Below are 12,878 nucleotides of genomic sequence, written 5' to 3'. Positions count from 1 at the left end.
CAGACGGTTTAGTCCGAGCCGCCGATCCATAACTAACTTTAGAAATTATAAAATTTTAATTTATTAGTACTAAGACTCAAACCTTGGGTGACTATTAAACAAGCTATGATCTCTACCATTACACCACAACAACTTTTCTTGCTAGTTATTAACTATATAATAAATATAAATAACATATAATAGTAAACTAGTAAAGAAACATTTTAATTTTGAAAAACATAACCTGTATAAACTCGAACCTTGGTTTATTGGAAAATGAAATGGCTCTAAGACCACCTGGGCCACTAATGAAGTTGTGAAAATGTATGTACTAAGTGAATTATGTAATATTTTCAACTTAAATATTGACCCACTGGTTGAACCAGTGACCCACTGGTCGAACCGGTGACCCAGTTCCTTTGCCGAGTTAGTGTCCGGGCTGGGTTTGATAACTATGCTTTAGCCCCATCCCCCTCGATGTACTAAAAACTAGCTCTCTAGCCAGGCCTTTAGTTAAAGGATCAGCTAAATTTTATTTTGACCTCACAAAGTCAATAGCTATGATCCCATCTCTTAACAACTGTCGCACAATGTTATGTCTTCGACGAATATGTCGAGATTTCCCATTATAGGAAGTATTTTTGGCCCTCAAGATAGCAGCTTGGCTATCACAATGAATAGAGACAGGTGGATTAGGTTTAGGCCAAAGCGGGATATCCATCAAAAAATTCTTGATCCACTATGCTTCCTCACTAGCTTTATCTAAAGCTATAAACTCAGATTTCATAGTGGAACGAGCAATGCAAGTTTTCTTAGAAGATTTCCAAGACACTGCACCCCCTGCCATAGTGAACACATAGCCACTAGTGGATTTAGATTCCTGAGAACCAGCAATCCAATTGGCATCACTGTACCCCTCAAGCACAGCTGGATATCTGCCATAATGAACACCATAATTTGATGTATATTTCAAATATCTCAATACTCTGATAAGAGCATCCCAATGCTCATTGCTAGGATTAATGGTGTATCTACTTAGTTTACTTACGGCATAAGCAATGTCTGGTCTAGTATAGTTCATAAGATACATGAGACTGCCTATAACCCTAGAAAACTCTAAAAGAGATACACCTAATCCAATACTTTTTGTCAAATGTATACTAGGACCATATGGTGTTCTGGCAGGTACACAGTCAAATTGATTAAATCTTTTAAGCATTTTCTCCACATAATGAGATTGAGTCAAAGTAATTCCATCAGAATTATACACAATCTTAATGCCAAGAATGACATCAGCAATACCCAAATCTTTCATGTCAAAATGCTTACTCAAAAAAGATTTAGTCTCATTGACGGTCTCTAAGCTAGTTCCGATGATCAACATGTCATCCACATATAAACAGATAATTACACCATATAGTTTTTCAAATTTACAATAAATGCATTTATTTGCCTCATTAATACTAAAATCGTTAGAGATTAGCACATTGTCAAATTTCTCATGCCACTGTTTCGGAGCTTGTTTGAGACCGTAAAGAGATTTCTTTACTCTACAAACTTTTCTCTCAAGGCCTTCTAATACAAAACCTTTTGGTTGATCCATATGTATCTCCTCTTGTAATTCACCATTTAGAAATGTCGTTTTAACATCCATTTGGTGAATTCGAGATTATGAGTAGAAACAAAAGCTATTAACATTCTGATAGATGTAATACTTGTCACAGGAGAGTAAGTATCAAAGAAATCAAACCCTTCTCTATGTTTATAGCCTTTTGCTACTAATCTCGCTTTATATTTATCAATGGATCAATTTGCCTTAAGTTTCTTTCTAAATAACCATTTATTTCCAATAGTTTTACAACCAGGGGGCAACTCAACCAACTCCCAAGTGCTATTGGTTATAATGGACTCATATTCATTTAGAATGGCTTCCTTCCAAAATACAGCATCAGAAGATGACATGGCCTCTAAATAGGCCTGAAGATCATCCTCTACCAAGAAAGTAAGAAAATTAGGTCCAAAAGAGGTGTTAGCTCTAGGTTTCTTGCTCCTCCTGAGTTCAATTTCATCTTCAGCGGAAGAATCTTCTCGAACTCTAGGAGCATGTCTTGAAGAACTTGGAGTCCCTCTAGATCTCTCAATAAATGGGAATTTATCCTAAAAAAAGACAGTATCCCTAGACTCAATAATGGTATTATCATCAATAGATTGATTTTTAGATTTGAAAACTAAAAACCTATAGGCGCTGTTATTCTGTGCATACCCAATAAAGACACAATCTACAGTTTTAGGGCCAAGTTTAGTCCTCTTGAGTGTTGGTATAGACACCTTAGCCAAACACCCCCACACTTTAAAGTATTTATAAGACGATGTCCTATTTTTCCACATCTCATATGGAGTTTTATCTGTGTCTTTAAAAGGTATCTTATTCAGAAAATAATAGGCCGTTAGCAAAGCCTCCCCCCATAGGTTCATAGAAGCCCCAGAGCTATTGATCATGGAATTGATCATATCTTTGAGAGTTCTGTTTTTCCTCTCAGTTATCCCATTGGATTGGGGAGCATAAGGGGCAGTGGTCTCATGTACTATACCATTATCTTCACAAAATTTATTAAAAGGACCATAATATTCACCTCCTCTATCAGACCCAACTATTTTTTTTTTCTTGTCTAACTGGTACTCAACTTCAGTTTTAAAGGAAATAAATCTAGCTAAGCTATCATCCTTACTCTTAAGAAGATAAACATGGCAGAAACGTGAAGCATCATCAATAAATGTAACAAAATATTTATTACCCCCTATAGTCATGTAGCCTTTAAGATCACATAAGTCAGTGTGAATCAATGTCAACAAATCAATGTTTCTTTCTACCTTTTTCAAAGGTTTCCTAGCATATTTAGATTCGACAAATACTTCACATCTCTTGTTTTCAGAAATAGTAGTCATAGATATGTTACCTAGATGCACCAGTTTTTTAATCGAAACATTATTTGATTTACGCAGAAAAGGTATGTACGTGCAAGTTAGGGTCTTATCTTTATGTAGTTGGTTTTGGTAATGCCTTTGATGGTGTGTATGGAATCTTAAGGCATCATAGGAAATATACGCCCCATTATGTTATGAATGGCGTAGCCAGGAAATGATGAATCATTTCTACAACATATTGAACTCCTAGAAGTGTTATTGTATATGTTACTAATTACTGGCTAGAAAATTACTGCAGGACAAGGATGACGGATCTCCGTCAGAATGATTTTATGCATCACGCCTATGTCACTTATATCTTGTTGGCAACTTGCCTAGAGTCTGGAGCTACGAATGACAGGAGATATGAGGGTGTTTGAGACACGGAGGAAGAGTGGGAAACACAATGTGTGACTTTTACATGTGGCAACGCCTCACCCCTCACAACATGTCAACTTATGTTACCAAAATGCCTATGTAGGGAAATGCATGGGTGTGGGGTGTTAACTCAAAAGGCCTCAACATCAGTAAGTGGGGAGCAATCTAATATATCAAGATTCCAAGACGGCTTCCTATCAGATATGAGACTAAACTCCCGATGGGTATTAATTAAAAAAAAAAAAAAAAAACTGAAAATAATTGATGAAGTCGAGAATATATTATGAAATCACCATTTTATTATGGAAAAATTAGTATAATATAATTATACTAAACTTATTGTCCCCTTAGGGACAATACATTACTCTCTAGACAATACATTATACACTCCTCTCGTGGACAAGTCCTGAACATACAGTCTTGTATAGTCTTACATATGGGTCCTTCGGGACCTTCGAAATGAAACGTTGGACGTTGAGATTGTGTAGGTCTTATTTCAGCCCTTACTGGGTTAACCCCAAACACTGAACCTGCAAATTGAAAAATTGTTAATGCCTCAAAGTTACAATTTTAATTTTATTCCCACAGTAAATTAAAATAATGCAATTATTTAAATATGACACATCTTTTTTTGTAAAATTAACTCGTTTTGCAGATTTTGTGTAGGCCGGGTGAATCATCAACATTCTTGTCATCCTGGAAGAGATAAAACAGTTTGGAGGATTCACACTACCCTGCAATCTAATGTGTTTATAAGAAATAGTATAGAAATTAAAACATAAAATTGATGTGGTGAGAAGATAATTAAGTGGAAAGTGTGCACATTACTGGTAACTTTATATGGGGAGGTAAGCCACAACATTACCCATACCACAATAAATTATATATATGAGATTCATATGCATGTAGGTTTTGTTGTAAGGGGGTAGAGTGCAGTTGTGATGTGGGCATAAAAATCAAGTGAGAGTGTTGATAAACTGGACGGTACCTAACAACGCTCAACTTTTAACTCTGTCATTCCTTAATAACTAACTTGACGATGATATTAAATATGAATTTGAACACGAATATTCGTCATTTAAAAAAGAAGAGAAAAAAGACATGCAACAGCTAGGTACTCTCCACAACATTTCTCGACCGCTTAGTTAATGTTTTAGTTACACAAACCTAATACTTGAATGGTAAAACGTTGAATTTATTAATCCATTATATTACTGCTTATGTTGTCCAATGCATATAGAGTTTGAATTTTGTATAATATTACACTAAAACACGTTAGATATTAATTTCCAAGAAGAAACAATGGTGTATTACGTATTGCAAAATTTTATCCAACATTTTTTTTTCGTTTGATGAAATTGAACAACCAACACTGGGATCGATAAAATATTGTGTTGTATGTGTTAAAATCATTCGGTATATAATCGAAAGAACATCATGTTCTTGTCCAAATAAAAGTTATATAAGAGTGAAAAAAAAAAAAAAAAAAAAAAAAAAAAAAAAAAAAAGAAAGACTACAATAACGAGGAGACTGGACTTGAGAAAAGACATTTTCGTTTTATTCTGGTTTGTTGTTTGCTACAACTATAATTGTTTGTGTTGTGGAGAAGGATGTGAGGTTATTTATAACTAGAAAGAAGCTTGGATTGGTAGACTATTTAAAGCTTAAAGATCTTTCTACAATCTTGTCTTAATTATATTGCATGTTCTATGTTATTTAAAAATGTCTTTTTATTTAATTTGTGTGTCGTGTTGGCATTACCTATTATTCTAATTTTTTCCCTATAATAGTAAAAAAAAAAAAAACATTTGTTATCTCTTTCATAATTTTGTTTCCCTGTGCAATTTTTTTTATAAGTGCCAAAATTTAGAGAGAATATATCCTCTCCCAATGCATATTGTGAACCAAAACTATAATGTCTTTTGTTACAAAAATTTTGTTTTATGTAACACCGGCCCGACCTATATATCAGTAATTGTGACAGCTGAAATGGTCTATGTACTTGAGTTCCGTCCTATACAAATTTGGCAAAGGAAACTACTTTCCTTTTGCCTTCACATCAATCCTTGTGATCGTAATGCATGTGTGGAATTATGTGTATCGAAAGACTTACGATATGAAAAGGAGAACAAAATGTCTTCCCTACAAATCAAGACTGCCCCGAGCTTTTGGTGGCCCAAAATCTTACATTGTGGCCCTACATATACTAAATATTCTTTTTATTTTTGAGTTAATCTTTGGAGTGTACTATAATTTTGTGAGACCTTGACATTTGTTTTATGTACTACACAGAGAAAAAAATATTCTATAATTTAGTCTATTAGATTTGTAATTTTGTGATTGATTATAGAACAACAATTATTCCCCACTTATGTTACCAAAATGCCTATGTAGGGCAATGCCTCAACATCAGTAAGTGGGGAGCAATCTAATATATCAAGATTCCAAGATGGCTTCCTATCACATATGAGACTGAACTCACGATGGGTATTAATTAGCAAAAAAAAACCCTAAAATAATTGATGAAGTCGAGAATATATTATGAAATCACCATTTTATTATGGAAAAATTAGTATAATATAATTATACTAAAATTATTGTCCCCTTAGGGGCAATCACACTTACATTTACTTTGTAGACAATACATTATACACTCCTCTCGTGGACAAGTCCTAAACATACAGTCTTGTATAGTCCTACATATGGGACCTTCGGGACCTTCGAAATGAAACATTGGACGTTGAGATTGTGTAGGTCTTATTTCAGCCTTTACTGAGTTATTAACCCCAAACACTGAACCTGTAAATTGAAAAATTGTCAATGCCTCAAAGTTACAATTTTAATTTTATTCCCACAGTAAATTAAAATAATGCAATTATTTAAATACGACACATCTTTTTTTGTAAAATTAACTCGTTTTGCTGATTTTGTGTAGGCCGGGTGAATCATCAACATTCTTGCAATCCTGCAAGAGATAAACAAGTTTGGAGGATTCACACTACCCTGCAATCTAATGTGTTTATAAGAAATAGTATAGAAATTAAAACTTAAAATTGATGTGGTGAGAAGATAATTAAGTGGAAAGTGTGCACATTACTAATAACTTTATATGGGGAGGTAAGCCACAATATTACCCATACCACAATTAATTATACTAGCAATATGCACGTGCATGCACGTCTTAAGAGCACAAATATGAAATCAGGAAATTTGCATTGATGCTTTAAACTTAAATTAAACATAGGTCATGTCTGAGTTACATACCCAGCTACCCATTTAGCTATACTATGAGCGTTATAATTAGATTTACTTTGAACCAAAAAAACTCAAAACCATAAAATCACTTGAAAAATACTCTTCAAAAGCTTTTTGAATGATATTACAGTGGTCTTCTAATCTCCATGTCAGACTGCTATCCCTTACTGCAAAAGCCTTCATGAGCTTTTGGTTATCACCTATTACCACTGTGTTGGCTGTATGCAATATTTTTGCTAACATTACTGCTAATTCTCCTCCCTTAAACTCTGCTTGCATAGCATTATGACACTTGAACTTACTGTACATTGCACCTAGAAGTCGTCCATCATGTCCTTTACATAAAGTTGTCGTTGCTCCGCTGTTTGTACCTTAGCAAAAGAACCCATCAAAATATAAATTGCAGACCAATTACTATATAGTGCTTGCTCATCAATTTCAAATGTGTTTGATATCTCTGACAAATAATCATTAATCAAGCAAAAAAAAAATGCTCATTAAAAATAGACATGTTATCCGAGTTTATTAAGAGAGATGGCTTAGGTCTACAATATACTAAAGCACTTTGTATCCAAAGTTAGTTAAGTGTGTGCTTACAATACAAATCCTCTAAAATCTTATTGTAGTACTTCTTCCTCTTAATTGAATTGAAAATTAAATTAATTGAAATCGAGAACGGGGAGAAGAGAGCTTACCCGGTTGACCCCCCTCTTAAGTGAGAGATGAAACCCTGACTCTTAAGTGATGCAATTTGAGTGTAGAACTGGTAGGTCGGTTGCAAATCACTTAAAGCGTACTCCTGAACTGGGCCATTTAAATAGTAAATTTGGCCTTGCTTGGCTTCTGCCCAGCTCGGCTTCTGTCCAACTGTACATGCAAAGATTTCTGGAACTGCTGGAAGTAATGGATTACAAACTGCACTTGATATAGCTTCAAACACGTCCTCATTAGATCTGTCATCTCCAAATGGAACCTGCGTGGGTCTTTCTAAGCGGCTAGGATGAGGGGCCTACATCAATCATGAATGATCGTACTAATAGAATGTTTAATCAAAATCTGCAAAGTAGTACCTAAACCCACCAACACTTGCATATTAACTATTCCAACAATCTCCAAATGGCCAATAAGCTTCATCACATACGCTCCGATCGAATCCATCTGGTTTTTGCAGATAAAGGAAATTCAACTTTGGTAAATAATAAACACACTGATCACATCGCATAATTTACAATTGGAGTTCTAAAAATTTAACTACAGTTACGTTATACAGTTGGTCATTTTAATCAGTTTTTGTTTATGGCCCAAGTATGCGCAAAGTAGTCTAAAGCCTTACGGACAAAATATGAGCAAAGCAGTTCTAAAGTCGTGCTCACTTACTTGGGAGGGTCATAATAGTTTGTACTATCAATATTTATTGGGGTATTAAAGAAAAAAAAAACAGTGAAAAACAGAATATTCTTACAACTCTAAAAATTCTTAAGACACTTGAGCTTTCTATAATCCTGCTAATGTTAAGACAAAAGCATTTGCGCTTTTCATTATCCTCTACTTGGGACTGCATCATTATGACTACTTATTCCCATTTCTTCAAAGCAAGGAGCTCTAGTTCAGATTCAAAAGTAGGCATGTCTTCTTCATGTAAAGTTACCCATGCTTAAATCCCATCACCAATCTTTGTATCCATAACCACAATAAAATTCTCATGAAGCAGACTAAGGACTGACCCATATGGGATTTTACCACTCAAAAAAATCCACTTCATAGTAAGGGCACCTACACCAACCACTAAATGATGAGACCAATGGCTCTGCAGCACAATATGCACCAAGCTGTTCTCTAAAACAATTAGGGAAAAAAACTCTAAGATCAGGCTGTGCTTTCTTTATATATTCAGCTTCAATCTTCTTGATAGACTCATTCAGACATTGTAACTCTCCAGTCACAATGAGATAACCAAAAGAATGTTGAGACAATGGTGGACTCATCCTATTACGCAACTTCACAAGTAAACTTGTCATAACTAATTTTATCGTCGGTCCAGGTTGTGACTTAGCCAGGTTAGTGATACATCGCAATAAGAGTGCCATCACTGCCTCCATACACGTGTTGGGCTTATCATGTATAACTCACTGGCGGATTCAATTTTAAGAGCAGCTAAGCCAACACGTCAAATACAAAACTCTTACTGACAACTTCTTAATTGCGCTTCCAGTGTGAGGTACCCATAAAGAGGGCATTTATCTAGGAGGGAAGAGCGACTCTTATCGAATTCAACATCGGAGACACAATGGTTTTATCATACACATGACAATTAGCTGTTCACGTATTGGTTACAATATTAAGAATTGCTACATTAGCAACCTTATGTGATATAGATGATTACACGCAGCAATCACCATTCCACCATATAATCAAATGTGGTAACTTGAACAGCAAATAACTCCATGCTAATTCAAATTCCACCATATAATCAAATGTGGTAACTTGAACAGCAAATAACTCCATGCTAATTCAATACAGTGGTTCAATTCATTGACTTTTGGACTGCTAAGATTTAAGCATGCCCGCACTCATTAACATGTATACTGAGTATCTTATTGTTCCACACACTCATTAACATGTATACTAAGTATCTCATTGTTCCACACTCGACAAAACATTTAGTCTTGCTATAATTAAAGAGCAATATAAAGAACGGTGCTAAAGAAAAACCTTCAAATAAAGAATTACAACCAATAATATTTAAAAGTAATAAAATCTCAGTAGATTGGAAATGAAACAATGAAAGAAACAGGGTAGCATGAACAAATAAAATTTGGGAAAAAAATTAAAACATATAAGAAATATTACCTGTTGATCTGAAGGAGTGAATCTGAAAATTGAAGAAGCATAAACCTTAGGTGTGGCGACATGAATTTGAAGCTTAATCGAGTGGAACCCATAAAAGTGCTACAGTAACTACGCGACACAATTCCGAAGCTTTTGCAAAACCAACTGAATGTTATTACAGAAATCTATACCAAAATTAGTTCGTAGTTTTTGCACTAAGGGTTCAGATAAGAATGTTCCCTTTTGTATAATCTTTGAAACTAAAAAAGACATGCTAAATAAAGCTTGGATGTCAAAAGCAATTATATACCAACAAAATAAAAAGTTCAAAGCGACTAAAATCTATCAAAGGCAACTATGCAAATAAAAAGGCTATAGACAGGAAAAAAAGAAGTGAGACATACCAATTTCAAAAGTAATTTTTCCGCTCCATTTTCTTCTCTCTGTCCTATTGATTTTCTATTCATTTCCATCTACCATGGCAATTTCACACTCTCTTGATCATAGCACCTACATTAGGAAGGTAAGGGGAGCAAGCATTGGTATACTCCAAGTGACAACTTATTTATAATTATGCATTGATACACTTTATCATTCTTTAAATTTAACAATTACAAAAGCTAAAGTAGGTGCTCACAATGAACTTGAATAAACAAACATGGAACCTTAAATCAATGCATATGCATCCTTTATGTACGTACCCACAATAGGTTGCATATGTAAATTACGATCAACCACAATAGTTTTTTTCGTCTGAACAAAAATAAGAAAGTGAACTTTAAAATTTATGGAATTGTTTCCGTTATGTTGATGGGATTGTATTGTTTGTTTTACCTTACCCAAGACATGTTCAAAGTATTTTATGAAAATTGGAAAAATAATGAAAAGTGGAAATAGGAGTTCGAAGCAACGTTTTATGGAACATAATAATGAGTGCATTCATCTGGAATGGTTTACTTTGAGTTGAGTTCTGTAAGGTTAAGCTTAATTAGGTACTATTTGAATCTGTCAATGTTCCTGGCTGCTTGTTGATTCTCACGAGAATTTCACATGAATTAGGGAATTAGACAAACGTTTTAATTTGAATGTACATAGCAAAGATTAGTTAATTAAAGTTAGAAACTATGGTCTGACATACACATGCAATGAAACTCTACGAAACTATATATAATAAAGAATTCAATAGCATTTGAAATAGAATTAAAGTAACTAACAAAAACGAAGGTACCTTAGTTTGTATTCATAGGTTATCCTCAAGTCCTCAAGTACACCCCAGTGTCTCCAATCATATAAATCCAATAGATTGGTAGGAAAGTCTGTGTTTAATGAGATGGGGAATTAAACACAGTGAGGGCCCTATTAAGAACAACGATTTTGCAGCAAGCGCAGACAATGGAACATGGTCTATTACACTTGACGACTGCCCGTAGCTAACCATGTATCCACAAGTCTTCAAACATGTCAGTGATCCCTGAAAAAACGTACATCCAACATAAGAATCCAAAATCGGTACAATAAACAGTTGGTACGTGGTATACACGGAAGCATAGAAAACAATCTCGTTCAATTGTCCTCATGTAGTCATTTGTCAAGTAACACTCAATACGAATGTTTTACAAACATTTTCTTTTTTGGAACACGATAAAGTTCCAATAGATAAGAATAAATACTCACGGGCTAACAGCTCTTCCCAATCTCCCAATATACAAGTCAATACAGAATGTAAAAGGGCTACAACACACAAAAAGAGAGACGACCACCTACATTCAGCAGAAAATACAAAATTTAGATCAAACCATCAATCGAAATATGCCTTTCCATCATTGATATTTAATCAGAGTACCTCTTTGACATCTGCTGATTCGTGATTGAGTGCTATAAGAAAGGCGATGTTAAGTCAAACTTAAAAAAAAAACCAAAACCACCTGTAATGTGAACAGTTGGAGGAGCTGCATGAAGACCTCTCTCAACCTCTGTAATTTGATCCGGCCTGGAGAGTTTGGTCTAACAATCGGTCATATTCGAGAAGTAGGTCCTCCGATTGCTTTTGAAGGGCCACAACACGATCTTGGTAAATGATAACCTGTTTCTCCTTCTCTTGAGATTCCAATTGTAGTTTCTTCAAATTCTCGTGAGATTGGATATTTCTTCCTTAAGTGACCTTATCTCCTCTGAACTTTTATCTTTGAGCGAAGGTTCTCTTTCGAAGCTTTTCAACTTCCTGTTCATAAGCTCCAACTTTACTCCTCAAACCAATTAGTTTTGAAGATATTCGTGTAACCGATCAATAATTATACAAGAAAGAGAATGTAGCCCGCAAGATAAAATTTGGTATTAGAATAGAGATGATTAAACATAAGGATCTGATGATGATTGTGTGTGCTGAAAATTAATTTCTAAGCTTCCTCTTTTAATTCACAATTACCTAATCAAGTTCAACTTTTTAAATTTCTTTTCGCATAATGATCCTCATTTAGTTCCACATACCGACAATTTCCAATAAGTTCTTGTTAGACATGACTTTGATGCATGAATTTTTATATACAGGTTATAAGAAAGAAAAATGGATCTTGGCGTGAAAACCACATTTGGGGAAACAATTTGGTTAATTTGCATGAGATTTCTTTGAAATAACCCATTTTACTATCTAGGGGCACCAATTTAGTTATCGGTTCCTAACTATATAATGGTTCCAATTCCTCTTGAGCTTCTTCTTACTCCAGCTGAATTACCCAACTCAATAGAGAGAAGTTACATTAGTCTATACAAAATCATCATTCAAGATGAGCCTCCAGATAGATACAGTGTTCTTTATACTGATGGCCTTGTGGAAGTCTTTTGTATCTGAGCACCAATTGTCAAAAACTGCAGTGCATCTCTCGCTTGTTGACTTTCACTCTTTTGTCTTCATTAAATAATTCCCCACCTCAACACCTATCGAAATCCGTTTAACCAGAACAATCTGCTTTCCCTCTTAACAAATATTAGGTTCTTTCATCTCTCTCCTCAAATTCAACAATATAAATAAAAAGCGAGTCATTCCGGTCTATTCAAAATCCCTTTTATAGTAACACTAATCAGTTTATTGTCTAAAACACACAGATTGTTTCTGTGGCATGTATGTTTTCTACAAAGTCTACATCATAATGTATCTTTTATTACAGAGCCTACCTGGAATGTATCTTTTCCTAGAGAGTTGTAGACAACATCAACTCCTTTGCGATGTTATCATCGACGACGCAACAACAAAATCCTCTTGAGTGTAGATTATGATGTGGTGACATCCATCTTCTTTGGCTTGAGCTGCCTTCTCTTCTATTGATACAGTTCAATTACGATTGGCGCCAAGGGCATTTGCCTCTTGGCAAAAAGAGACTTGACTCCTCCAAGTGCTTTGCATGAATAAGGACCGTGTGTCCGACTTCTACCTTCATAAACATAAACCACACATCTTAGAACAAAAGACCACTAA

General features: G+C 34.8%; 1 pseudogene; it reads right to left on the bottom strand.

The window, feature by feature from the left end:
- Positions 1–718: 718 nt before the first annotated feature.
- Positions 719–1,294, bottom strand: LOC147499021 (secreted RxLR effector protein 161 pseudogene; annotated as a pseudogene).
- Between the last annotated feature and the right edge of the window lie 11,584 nt (positions 1,295–12,878).

Source organism: Coptis chinensis, chromosome 5 (assembly GCF_015680905.1).
Source record: "Coptis chinensis isolate HL-2020 chromosome 5, ASM1568090v1, whole genome shotgun sequence".
Lineage (NCBI taxonomy): Eukaryota > Viridiplantae > Streptophyta > Magnoliopsida > Ranunculales > Ranunculaceae > Coptis > Coptis chinensis.
Note: the sequence above shows the minus strand (reverse complement) of the source record. Positions and strands in the feature narration are given on the sequence as shown.